This window comes from Trichechus manatus, unplaced genomic scaffold (genome assembly GCF_000243295.1).
Source record: "Trichechus manatus latirostris isolate Lorelei unplaced genomic scaffold, TriManLat1.0 scaffold00264, whole genome shotgun sequence".
NCBI lineage: Eukaryota > Metazoa > Chordata > Mammalia > Sirenia > Trichechidae > Trichechus > Trichechus manatus.
Window position 1 is genome coordinate 1088328 of NW_004444200.1, and position 11290 is coordinate 1099617.

Consider the following 11290-nt stretch of genomic DNA (forward strand, 5'->3'; position numbering starts at 1 on the left):
TGGCAACCCCGTGTGTTTCAGAGTAAAACTGTGCTCCATAGGGTTTTTATGGCTATGACCTTTCAGAAGCAGATCACCAGGCCTTTCTTCTGAGGAACCTCTGGGTGGGTTAGAACCACCAACCTTTCAGTTAGTAGCCAAGAAGTTAAACATTTGTGCAACCCAGAGTCTCTATTGACCCTACAGAGGATGCAGAACATTTTCTTAATAAACTTTGTTATGCCAGTTGACTTAGATGTTCCCTGAAACCAGATGTCCCCAGACCCCTGCCCCTGCTACTCTGTCCTTCCAAGTGTTTGGTTGTATTCAGGAAACTTCTTAGCTTTTGGTTTAGTCCAGCTGTGTTGACTTCTCCTGTATTGTGTGTTGTCCTTCCCTTCAACTAAGATGATTCTTGTCTACTATCTAGTTAGTGAATTTCCCTCTCCCTCCCACCCCACCATCCTAACCATCAAAGAATGTTTTCCTCTGTGTTTCAACCCTTTCTTGAGTTCTTATAATAGTGGTTTCATACAGTATTTGTCCATTTTAACAGTTACAAATTCTAATCAACCTTTGAGGCCCAAACACAAAGTAACTTCCTGCTAGAGCCTTTCCTAGTGCTGCGTGCTGCCCACAGGTACATGGAGGTGCACTCACCCTCTTTTGAAATCTTGCACTATCAGTTATAGGACTTTTTTTTTCCCCTGCAAACTATCTTCTATTTGGAAAGTCTTATACATAGTTTCTTTTTTTAAAAAAAAAATATTACAAGCTACTTAAAAGCAAGGACTACATATGTCTTATTCATTTTTGGATCCTCTGTAGGGTCAATAGAGACTCTGGGTTGCACAAATGTTTAACTTCTTGGCTACTAACTGAAAGGTTGGTGGTTCTAACCCACCCAGAGGTTCCTCAGAAGAAAGGCCTGGTGATCTGCTTCTGAAAGGTCATAGCCATAAAAACCCTATGGAGCACAGTTTTACTCTGAAACACACGGGGTTGCCATGAGTTACAATGGATTTGATGGCAGCCAGTTGGGTTTTTGGATGGGGCCAATGACATCTCTGGGTGGTGCAAACAATTAACTTCTCGGCTGCTAACTAAAAGGCTGGTGGTTCAGGTCCACTCAGAGATACCTTAGAAGAAAGGCTTAGAGATCTACTTCCAAAAAATCAGCCATTGAAAACCTCATATATCACATGAGTCTGAGTAGGACCTAATGCTTTTCCTGTAGCGAAAACACAAATATTTGTTGAATAAGTGGGATTCAGAGTAACCAGCTTATTATCATCACCCTCCATTTGTCATTCCTTTTCCACCACCTGTCTGATCTTTCTAAATGACTATTGAACATTTCCACATGGTGTTCCAGAGATATTTCAAATAACAGAATTCAAAATAAAACTCATCATCTCCCTACTGCATTCTCTGATCTCTCACTTCCCCCCACCCTCCCACCTGACCAGATCTTCTCCTGCGTTCTCTACTTGCATTGATTTGATTAGTGATTCATTCAAAAAACCTTGGCAGTCTCTTCCTCATCAAGTCCTATTGGTTATCTCTCTGAAACGTCTCTTGAATCTGCCCCCTTACTTCCCATCTTAACTGCTGTTGTCCTGTTTCAGATCTCATTCTCACTATCCGGGATTATTGTCCCATTCTTCTAGAATCTCCCCCTTCCATCTCCCACTTAAAAAAAAACAAACAAAAAACTTCCAGAACTGCCTTTTGAAAACCAATCTTATCAAACCACTTTCCTGTTTAGAAATTGTGCCCCTTATACACTTAAAATAGTCTCTATTCCTTACTTTAATATCAAAGTGCTTGACAGTTTTACCCAATTTACCTCTCCCCCAGCCTCATTTCTACCTCATTTTTTCCCTTTCCACACACTAGGTCCCAGCGACCCCAGATTGCTCTCAGGGTCCAAACACATTCTGTTCTTTTTGGCTTCCTTGGTACTCTGCCAACTTAAATTCTAATCATCCTCTTAAGTCCCAACGCAAACATTGTATCACCTAGGGAGCCTGCTCTGGTCCCTCTAGTCAGAATTCATCATTCTCTCAGCATATTCTTTAAACCTTTCATTAGTCATTTAAGTGAAATACAGTGGATGTTATATTTCTGTACACCTCTTCCTCCCCTACAGAACTGCTTACTCCTTAAGATCAGAGATCATCGTATTGCTCTTTGTATCTCTCCATGTTCAGTCCAGTGGTCTGCACACAGTAGGTATTTCTGTTATACATTCAGTATCCAAACCTCATGGTATCAAGACAGCAAGTTTTGAATTTTCATTTGAATTGGAATTCACAGCAGAAAGCAGTACTTTCTGAGGTGTCTGTGAGCACACTAATGTGCTTCTGGAGACAGCCTCCCTTCTTGGAGGAGAAGGCAGGGACAAGCAGCGTCCTAGGCCTGCTATTTTTGATCCTCACTTTTTAGCACTGGTTTCCCCCATTCTCTGACAGGAAGAGCACCATGTACCATAATACTTTGTGAACACATGGATTAAAAGCAACCTATGACTGTGACAGTGAGGAAAGTAAGAATATCCTAACATAGCTTTCCTGCAGTCACAGCAAAAGGATTGTGTGCGACCAAGCAGATAGCTCAGTCAAAGGGCTTTGGCTCAGGACACATCAGCTCCTTGAGGTTGGCCAGCTCTTCTGTCACATTCTAGGCATGTGGAGTACTGGTGTTCTCAAAGTTGCTATTACAGGTCATTCACCCTAAAGTGACATCTATTTTTCTACCCACACTGAGCACATAAACTTTCCATTTACATGGTCAGAGGGCTTTTCTTGATCCCTGGTTCCCAATGACTTACTGTAATGATGTTTGTTCCATATTTCTTTTCCAATTCCTCACTGCTGAGTTTGTGGTCATCCTGAAATCAATTAAAGGAAGAGTAGAGTGAATTAGACACTTCCAACAAAAGACCCAAACCCTGAGCTTTGACCAGCCCGTGAAAGCTAGGAGTAACACTGAGGATGGGAGAGGGGCTAGGAAGTGTGGGAAAAGAAGAAAAAACTCCATTTAGTCAGGTGGTTGTTGCAGTAGGGGAAGGGCACAGATTCAGGAGAGTCTTGTCCTAATTCATGGGCTAGGGAACTTTCTGGCCATCCCTGAAGAGTTCAGGCTTAATTTGTCACTTACTATATAGTAGCTATCCTTAGCTTTTATCAACTAAGTAATGCACAGTACCTCACCGTTGATCTCCAGCACACATAAGTCCTAAGATACTTGTCTTCCAGGTACTAGCTATCTGGATACTTAATTCAGACCTAAATTCTGAGATCAGTTGAGGATAATGAGCAACACCAAAGCAGATCTTCTGCATCTTACTCAATGACTTGCTTGAGCAACAACCAGGATCCTATGTTCTGACAACTCCTGATCCATGCAACCGCAACTGGGTATCTCTGGCACCAAGCAGCATGCCTTTCCTTATTCAGGGAATGGAACTCAGATAGTTCCCTAGAGAAACCCTACAATCTAAAAACCTGCCAAATAAATACCAGTATGGCCCACATTTGCTAATTCTGTCATGGAATCATTAGACTGTTGTTGTCATTGTGTGCTGCTGAGTTGATTCTGACTCATAGTGACCCTATACTAAAGCAGGGTTTTTCACTCTTAGTACTATTGACATTCTGGGCAGACAATTTGTTGCTGTGGGAGCTGTCCTGTACACTGCAGGATGGTTAGCAGCATCTCTGACCTCTACCCAGTAGATGCCAGCAGCATCCTCCCAGGAGGACAAATTATGTCTCCAGATATTGCCTAATGTCACCTGGTGTGAGGGTAGGGGAATCACCACTCCTCCCCCATTAAAAATGACTGGGTTAAAGAAAAGGAGCTTCTTCCTGTAGCAGAAAACCCAGGGTTAAGCCTTTCTTATGCCACCTAGAAAACCCAGCACTTAGAAGCATCAAAGTTTATTTACTATTTATCCCTGTGGCTGATTCTTGAATCCCTGATCACCTGGAACAAATATTTATGCTGGGATCGGTACCAGAACCATGTCTTTTCTTAATTTTGTGGGGTTTCATGTTGCATTATAAGATTAAGCTTTCCAATAAAAGATCATTTTTTTGCTTCTGGCCCTCTCCTCAGCCAGATTCTGCTTTGCTCATTCGTTCATTCTAACAGTTAATTGAATATGATATTGCCTGGGACTCAAAGGATTAAGGCGCAGTCCTGCTTATTCTCCTGAGGTCCACAGATCAGTACAGTATGCTAAGCTCTGGACAGATACCACTAAGGGATGCTTAGAGCCATGGTTTGCACTGAAGGAACTTAAACGCTTGGAGAAGGGCGGTGTTGTGAGGCTATTAATACCTTTCTTTCTCCCTCTAAGCCTGGGCTTCAGGGAGGAGTGCATGGGAGTCTGGGCGCCTTCTGCTGGCCAGCACGGGAACAGCACAGGCTTGGGTCATTATAAACCAAAACCAAACCGGTTGCTGCCAAGTGGATTGCAACTCATACAGGGAGCCTATAGGAGAGAGTAGAACTGCCCCATAGGGTTTCCAAGGAGCAGCTGGTGGATTCGAACTGCCGACCTTTTGCTTAGCAGCTGAACGCTTAACCACTGGCGTCACCAGGGCTTGGGTCATTACACCCAAACCAAACCAAACCAAACCCCTTGCTGTCGAGTCGATTCCGACTCATAGTGACCCTACATAGACCTGTTGATATTTATTCAGAAGCCAGGAAGACTAGTTGTCATCAGTGTTCTAAGCAGGGAGAAGCCAGAATGCAAAAGCATCCCAGCACTTGTCACAAATTAAAGGACTCTTGTGAGAAGGTTGGGGAAAAGGAGAGAAAGAAAGATGCTCCTTTCTCATCAGGGAAGCAGGAGAACACTGGCTGATAAAGTGGAAATTCTTTCACTCTATTATATATCTCCCCAAAGTGCTCAGAAAGAGAGGTTCTCATTGCAATAAATAGGCATATAATAGATGAACATATATTCATGTTGTAAATTGCAATTCCAAGAAAGAGTAGATATGTCTTCAAACTTAAATGCTAGCGATAACACAGGAAATACTTCCTATTTCTTGAGCATCTACTATGTGCCCAGTCCTGCTTTATCTCACTCAGAGGTAGGCAGCAGTTTTAATTCCTATTTTACAAAAGAGGAAACTGAAGCTTAACTCAAACTAGGATTTAAATTCAGTTAGTCCAGTTTCAGGGCTTGTATTCTTAAATGTCTAGCTATCTACCTTCTTTCTCATGGGGAATTATATATCCAAAAACCTATCAAGGTCTAGTGGCTTTAGTTGTTCTCCTCACTCCTCAGTAGGCTCTGGTTCAAACCGTTTTACTTTACAGCAAAAAACTGGCAAGTGGTTATTTATATCTCACTTAAACAGCCAGGGAAGAGAGAGCTTGGAGACTTTCCCCTCTCTGTTCTACCTGGGAGTGCCTCCAAGCAGAATACAGGAATCCTGCATAGGGCCTGACTCTGGGGCAGATGTTATCACACTATTTTTCTTTTTTTAAACAAGAAAACAAATCTCAAGGGAATTTTCAAATCCTTGAGCTGGATTTTTCTTTTGTAAGAGGGGCAAGCTCTAAGGAGGGCAGTAGTCGGTGGGACCGATTTGACTTAAGGCTACTGACCAGATCAAGTTCTTCCTTAATCTCCTCTATCTGGTCATTCTTTTTGCAGTGTGAACATTTGTTCTTCAGGCCCCTGTACTTCTCCTTGCTGTCCCCCTTGTCTATTTTCTCGATGTCTTTTGTTCCACTGAGCTCCACAGAATAAATTTCTGGTGTTTTCTGAAAGAGAAACAGGGGTGCAATATTGGCCCAAAATGGAATTTCCGAAGAGGTGCTGAGCCCCCTCCAGTAAGGGGCTCTCTGTGGGTCAGGAACATGCAGGTACAGGGAATGGAGCACCTCCCCGCTTTTCATCCAGTGGTCTGGAGAGGAGAGCTGAAGTGGCTGTGGACAGTTTCTCTCTTCCACCTCCAAGCAACAATTCCCTACCCCTTTCTTTTCTCCTCTTTCATCTCCTATTTAGAAGGAAGGTTGGGTGGGGCAGGCCTGCAGGGCCTCTCCTTAGGGTGACCCTCCCTGGGGTGGGGCAGGTGGAAAATTATTTCCCCCAACTCTAAACAAGATCCTTCCAAGGTTTCCCTAGTGCCTTGTTCCCATAGGACAAACCAAATATGTGCCCACTTTCTTGGGTAGGGGAATGCCCACTGAGCTCATGAACCTCACCGATGGGGACAAGGCGAACCTACTAGTGGTGCAACTCTTCTCGGACTGCATTCCATTCATTTAACCCCCAGCACCACCACCCGGCGCGCCATCTTCGAAACCGGCGCCAGATGCAGTTCGAGCTTGCCTAGAAACCTATGGCCTCTTCCCGCACATTTGGATTGGATTCTTTACCCCAGCCCGCCCTGGGGTCCGAACCATGGTCGTTTTGCGGCTGGGAGGGGTCATTCTCCAGTGTGGGGGAGATAACCCGTAGTGAGACCAGAGGACTCTCAAAACCCAGACAGCCTGCAATTTCTATCCCTCTTTTTGTCCCTGGGACGCGGCATTTCTTCCTCGCTGTTCCCGAGCTTCCACCCCCTTTCCCGGGCCTCGCCAGCACTTCTCGTGGGGCGCACGCACCTTGCCCATGATGCAGAGGACGGGGTGCCGGGCTGGGCGAGGTCTGCAAGGGTCCCGGCGACTCCGAGGCGCGGAGTTCGGCGGGGCGCGCAGGGCCTGGGGCGCTCAGGGCTGTCCCAACCGCAGGCGAGGTCAGCTGAGGGGCGGTCCCCGAGGGGACTTGGCGAGCCTGGCGTTCGCGCCCGCTCTAGTGGGGACGGCCTGGCCCGCGCGCTTTTAAACCTGCGCGGCCCCGCCCCCCGCACCTGTCCAGTTAGCCTAAGACCAAGCCGGGAGTGGCGGGAGCAGCCGCGGAGACGCGGCGCCCAGAAAGGGGGCAGGGGACCGAGGGACCTAGGGCCAAAGGAGCCCGGCGCGGCCGCCCGCGGGTCGGGACTCTGAGCCCAGGCGCAGAGCCTGCCGGAGCAAGGATGGGAGCCTAGGCAACCGAGCGCAGTGCCGGCGGGCAAGGCCCAGCCCCCCGAGCCCAGTCGAGGGCTTCTCTGTAGGCTCTCCTGATAGTCGACACTTGCTTTTCTTTTTAAAACTCTATTTGCTTACCAAATAAAAGACTTTATAAACATATATAAAATCCTGTTCCCAGCAGCAACTGCTCTCTAAGAATGTGTCCTGGTAACAAAAGGCCGCTTCGTTACTGGAGAATGGATTTCTTTAGGCAAATGTGGACCTTTGAATTTGGGAGTAACAGAGAAAGACCCTGAGGAGTTGCTGAATAACTCTGCAGGATCCAGATAAGAATGTAGAGTGCTGAAACAGTTTTGGAGGGAGGGAGAGGGGAGGAGAGATGGGAGGATACGGAGCAGCCTGAGGGGCTGTGAGAGTGGAGCCTCCGAGCTCAGGAAGCCAGAGGACTCCTGACAAGGCTGTCTGGGGGGCAAGGCTGAATATGTTTGCTGTGTGTGATGAAAGCCTCCCCACTTCACAATCCCCCGCTTCCTCTCTCCCTCACTCTCTCCCTCCTTCCCTTCTTCTCTTTCTTCTTTTTATTTGGAAAGGGGAGACTTTATGCCACTGTGGAGCAAGGATACCACCAAAGAGCCACTTCTTAAATAAACTAAACCTTAAAAGAAAAGACGACTCCAGGGGACATCAATTTTACGTATGTACATCACAGAATCTTTATGGACGGAGGGAACATTAAATTCTAGTCCAAACTCAAGCAGCAATGGACTTCTAGGGAGGTCTGTATTGTACCTTCCCCACCCCTTCTCTCCTGGAGAATATTCTTCAAAGCAAAGGTGAGCAGATGAGGGTAAGGAGATATAGAATTTATATGAAACAGATGTTCCACTGCTTGCTTGGAATCCAACATAGGGACTTTGCAGACACAGGCGGCTGCTGCTTCTATCAAGGGTTCAAGCCCCCCACTCCCACTCTTTGGACAGATAGGGAATAGAGAAACAAGATGCCCAGCAAGATATCCTTAAACTCAACTCCAGGTCAAGCTCCAAGAGCAGAAAACCCAGGTTCATATGGACTTGATTGGGGGATGGGAGAGTGGGAGGTAGGGAGAGGAGTGGGCTAAGGGAAAGTTGACCTTATAGATTTAAAAATTAATAAGTTATACCCCCTCAGCCACTTGGAGAAGATTGCTACTTATTCCTCTTGGTGATAAATTTGGAAAAGTGTTACTACCAAACTGGACAAACATGTTTCCATTGTCAGTTTCTCTGGTTCTGCAGAGTTCCTGGGCTTCCGCAAGGGACCAGGATCAACCACTTCTCCGCTTCTGTGGCCCATCAGGTGCCCTAGGAGTGCTGACATCTACCAAAGAGGACAAGTGGGACCACATCCCTATGCCCTCGCTAACCCCAGAGTCATTCCATTGCTGCTGTCAGTCATCTTTTCCCAGTGTCCGCACATCCCACTCTGCCTTGAAGACAGGGGGAGTCCCTGTGGCCACATGTATCTGTGATATAGGCACCTGGATGAAATGGGTTTCCCCTCAGAAACACCAGCTCAACTTTTTTTGGCCCCAGGAGCTATCATCCACATAGTTCTGGGCAATGGACCCTGAACCCAACCACTTCTAATGATCTTCCTTGGGTTGGCTGTAAAGCTAGGCTATGACTTAAATACTTCCTCCACCCACATCCTCACACAGCAGCTTCTGCTTGAGGCTGAGTTTTCCTGTCTTTCAAAAGAAACCTACCGATGCCAAAGGCCTCTTCTATGACTGTTCCAATTGACAAATATTGACAAATATTTGGGACAGGCTGACATGATCAGTAGAACTATTCCTAGATTATTTTAAATCAATTAATTCTATTAATGTATTTGAAATAGTACTAGACATAGGGGTGGTGGGGAGAAATGGCACTAAAATTATATCATTCTCTGTCCTCTAGGAAGTTTCACTTGAGTTGGAGAGGCAAAATTAATGAATAAACAATAGTAAATGACCCAAGAGAGAAAATAATTTGGCAGTAAATTGTATAGAGTCTAAGTACTTTACAAATTTAAAGGAGAGAGTTCTTGGGGGGAGGTGGGAAGATTTTTATTACTTACTTACAATTATTTAGATTACTTTTATATTCCTTTGAACCCTTCATAAAGGCGGGGAGAGACAGAAAGAGTCGCTGAGTTAGAGCCTTTTGTTTGTTGATTACTCTTGGTGCCTTAAAGGCACACCTTGTACAGCCAGTTGAGTGGAAAAGGATGTCCTTCAGCTGGTTCATGAGGTGTGAATTTGAGGATTCAAAGTACAAGGAAGAGAATCAAAGTCATAGTGGGAAGAGGAAGGTTCACTTCCTTCTTCACATCTGGGTTGGCCGGTGCCTCAACTCCCCACCCCTCTTCATCCTTTCTGGATTCCTCTCCTACACACACTTGATTGTTCCCTACCCAGGAGCCTCCCCACACACCTGTGTCCAATCATCTTGGCCAAAGTATGACTAGGCCAGTGTTTCTATACTGACTGAGGGCCTCCTGGAATTGGAGTCAAAATGAAAAAACAAAAACAAGACAAAAATTCAGCTAAGTATTTTCTGGCTTCATTTATAATTAACCCAACTAACCCATTGCCATTGGATTCATTCCTATAGGACAGAGTAGAACTGCCCCATAGGGTTTCCAAGGAGCAGGCTGGTGGATTCAAACTGTCGACCTTATGGTTAGCAGCCAAGCTCTTGACCACTGTGCCACCAGGGCTCCATTTTCATTTATAGGAAATCCTAATATTAACATCCTGCAGAAAGGAAATCTGCTTTTCAGAAAATAGCACTTATACTGTGGTGATCATCCTACCTGGGGCTGTTAAAGGCAATGAGGAGAGAACAGAAGAGTGGAGGCTTTTAGAGTCAGATAAAGGCCTTCAGGAGAACAGAGGCCATTGGAGGCAACCTACAGGGCACGTGGACCTAGCTCCATAAAAAAGTAGCTATTAGCTGGGATACTTTGGGTTGCTACAGTGTTTATTCTCTGTGATCTATTTTGGGTAATAAAATGCTTTTTTCAGAAAATTACCGTTTTCCTTTTAAAAGATGATTGAAAAAAATTTGCTGCATTCTCAAGTTGTTTTATTTTTTTAATGTTAGAGGAAAATAGATTTCCCCATATGTATCATCTCCACCTTTATAATGGAAGTGAATGACATAAATGATACTAGTCATAAAAGTATGCTGGGTTAACTTCATAAGAATTTGCTCTTCTCATGAGTGAGGTGATGCCTTCTGGTCACCAGCTACCACACTCTCCAGAGTTAAGAGAGCAAAAAGCAGACACACTAATATTTATTTATTCTTGAAATAGTTATTAGAGGCTTGTTATATTTGTGTAGCACAGGCCCTTCCTCTGAAAGACTTGTGAAGGAGGTAAGATACATCACCCCCAAATTAAAATATTAACACATGTCACAAGCCAGTAAATGATCCAATGCTGAGTCGGTGGTGCAGATATGAAGATTCTAGAGGAGCCGAGGAAGGAATGAGCACTATGAAACAGAATGATGGGGAGCTTGTTAAAGGAGGTCAAGCTGAAGTGCTTTCCAAAGAAGGTAACCTTTAGAGCAGAGGGCAAGGGAGGTGCATGCTGTGGGCCACCGGCAGGGAGTAGAAGAGGACAAAGGAGGGGAATGGCTCCTGGGAAGATACAGAGGTGGGAGTGGGAATGAATATGGAAATCAAGTGGACCTGGGAGCTGGGACAGATGGACTCATCAGGGAGTAGCAGGAGATAAGGCTGTGAAGATGGGACTGTGCAGGACCTTCAATACCAGAGCTAGGGGATTGGGTTTTTTAGCCTTTATCCCTTGGGAAGCCATTAAGAACGAGAGTAGCATGATGGAAACAACGTTATGGGGAAGGTGCCGCCACTTGCACTCCAGCAACCCGGCTGCTCCAGAATGTTGTCTCTAAGCAACTGTTACTTCAGATATAAATTCCTTGTTCTATCAAAAGTCTTTGAAATGAGACCAGGGAAAAGGCAAATGGTAGCCACCCAATCTAAGTCAGAAAAGTTTATTCTAACTTTTCCCTTCCCCATCCCCCTTATAAATGTTTATTTCTTTAGTGTTTCCAGGGTGAACTGAGCTATTATAAGAGCTGTGTGGGGAGAGGGAAGCTATGGTATGAAGTCATATAATAAGAGACATGGACTGCCTCATCCACAAAGTTTAACTTCAATCAATAATAACGACGGTGTGCTGGAATTCCCAAAGAACAATGTAAGTTAACTAA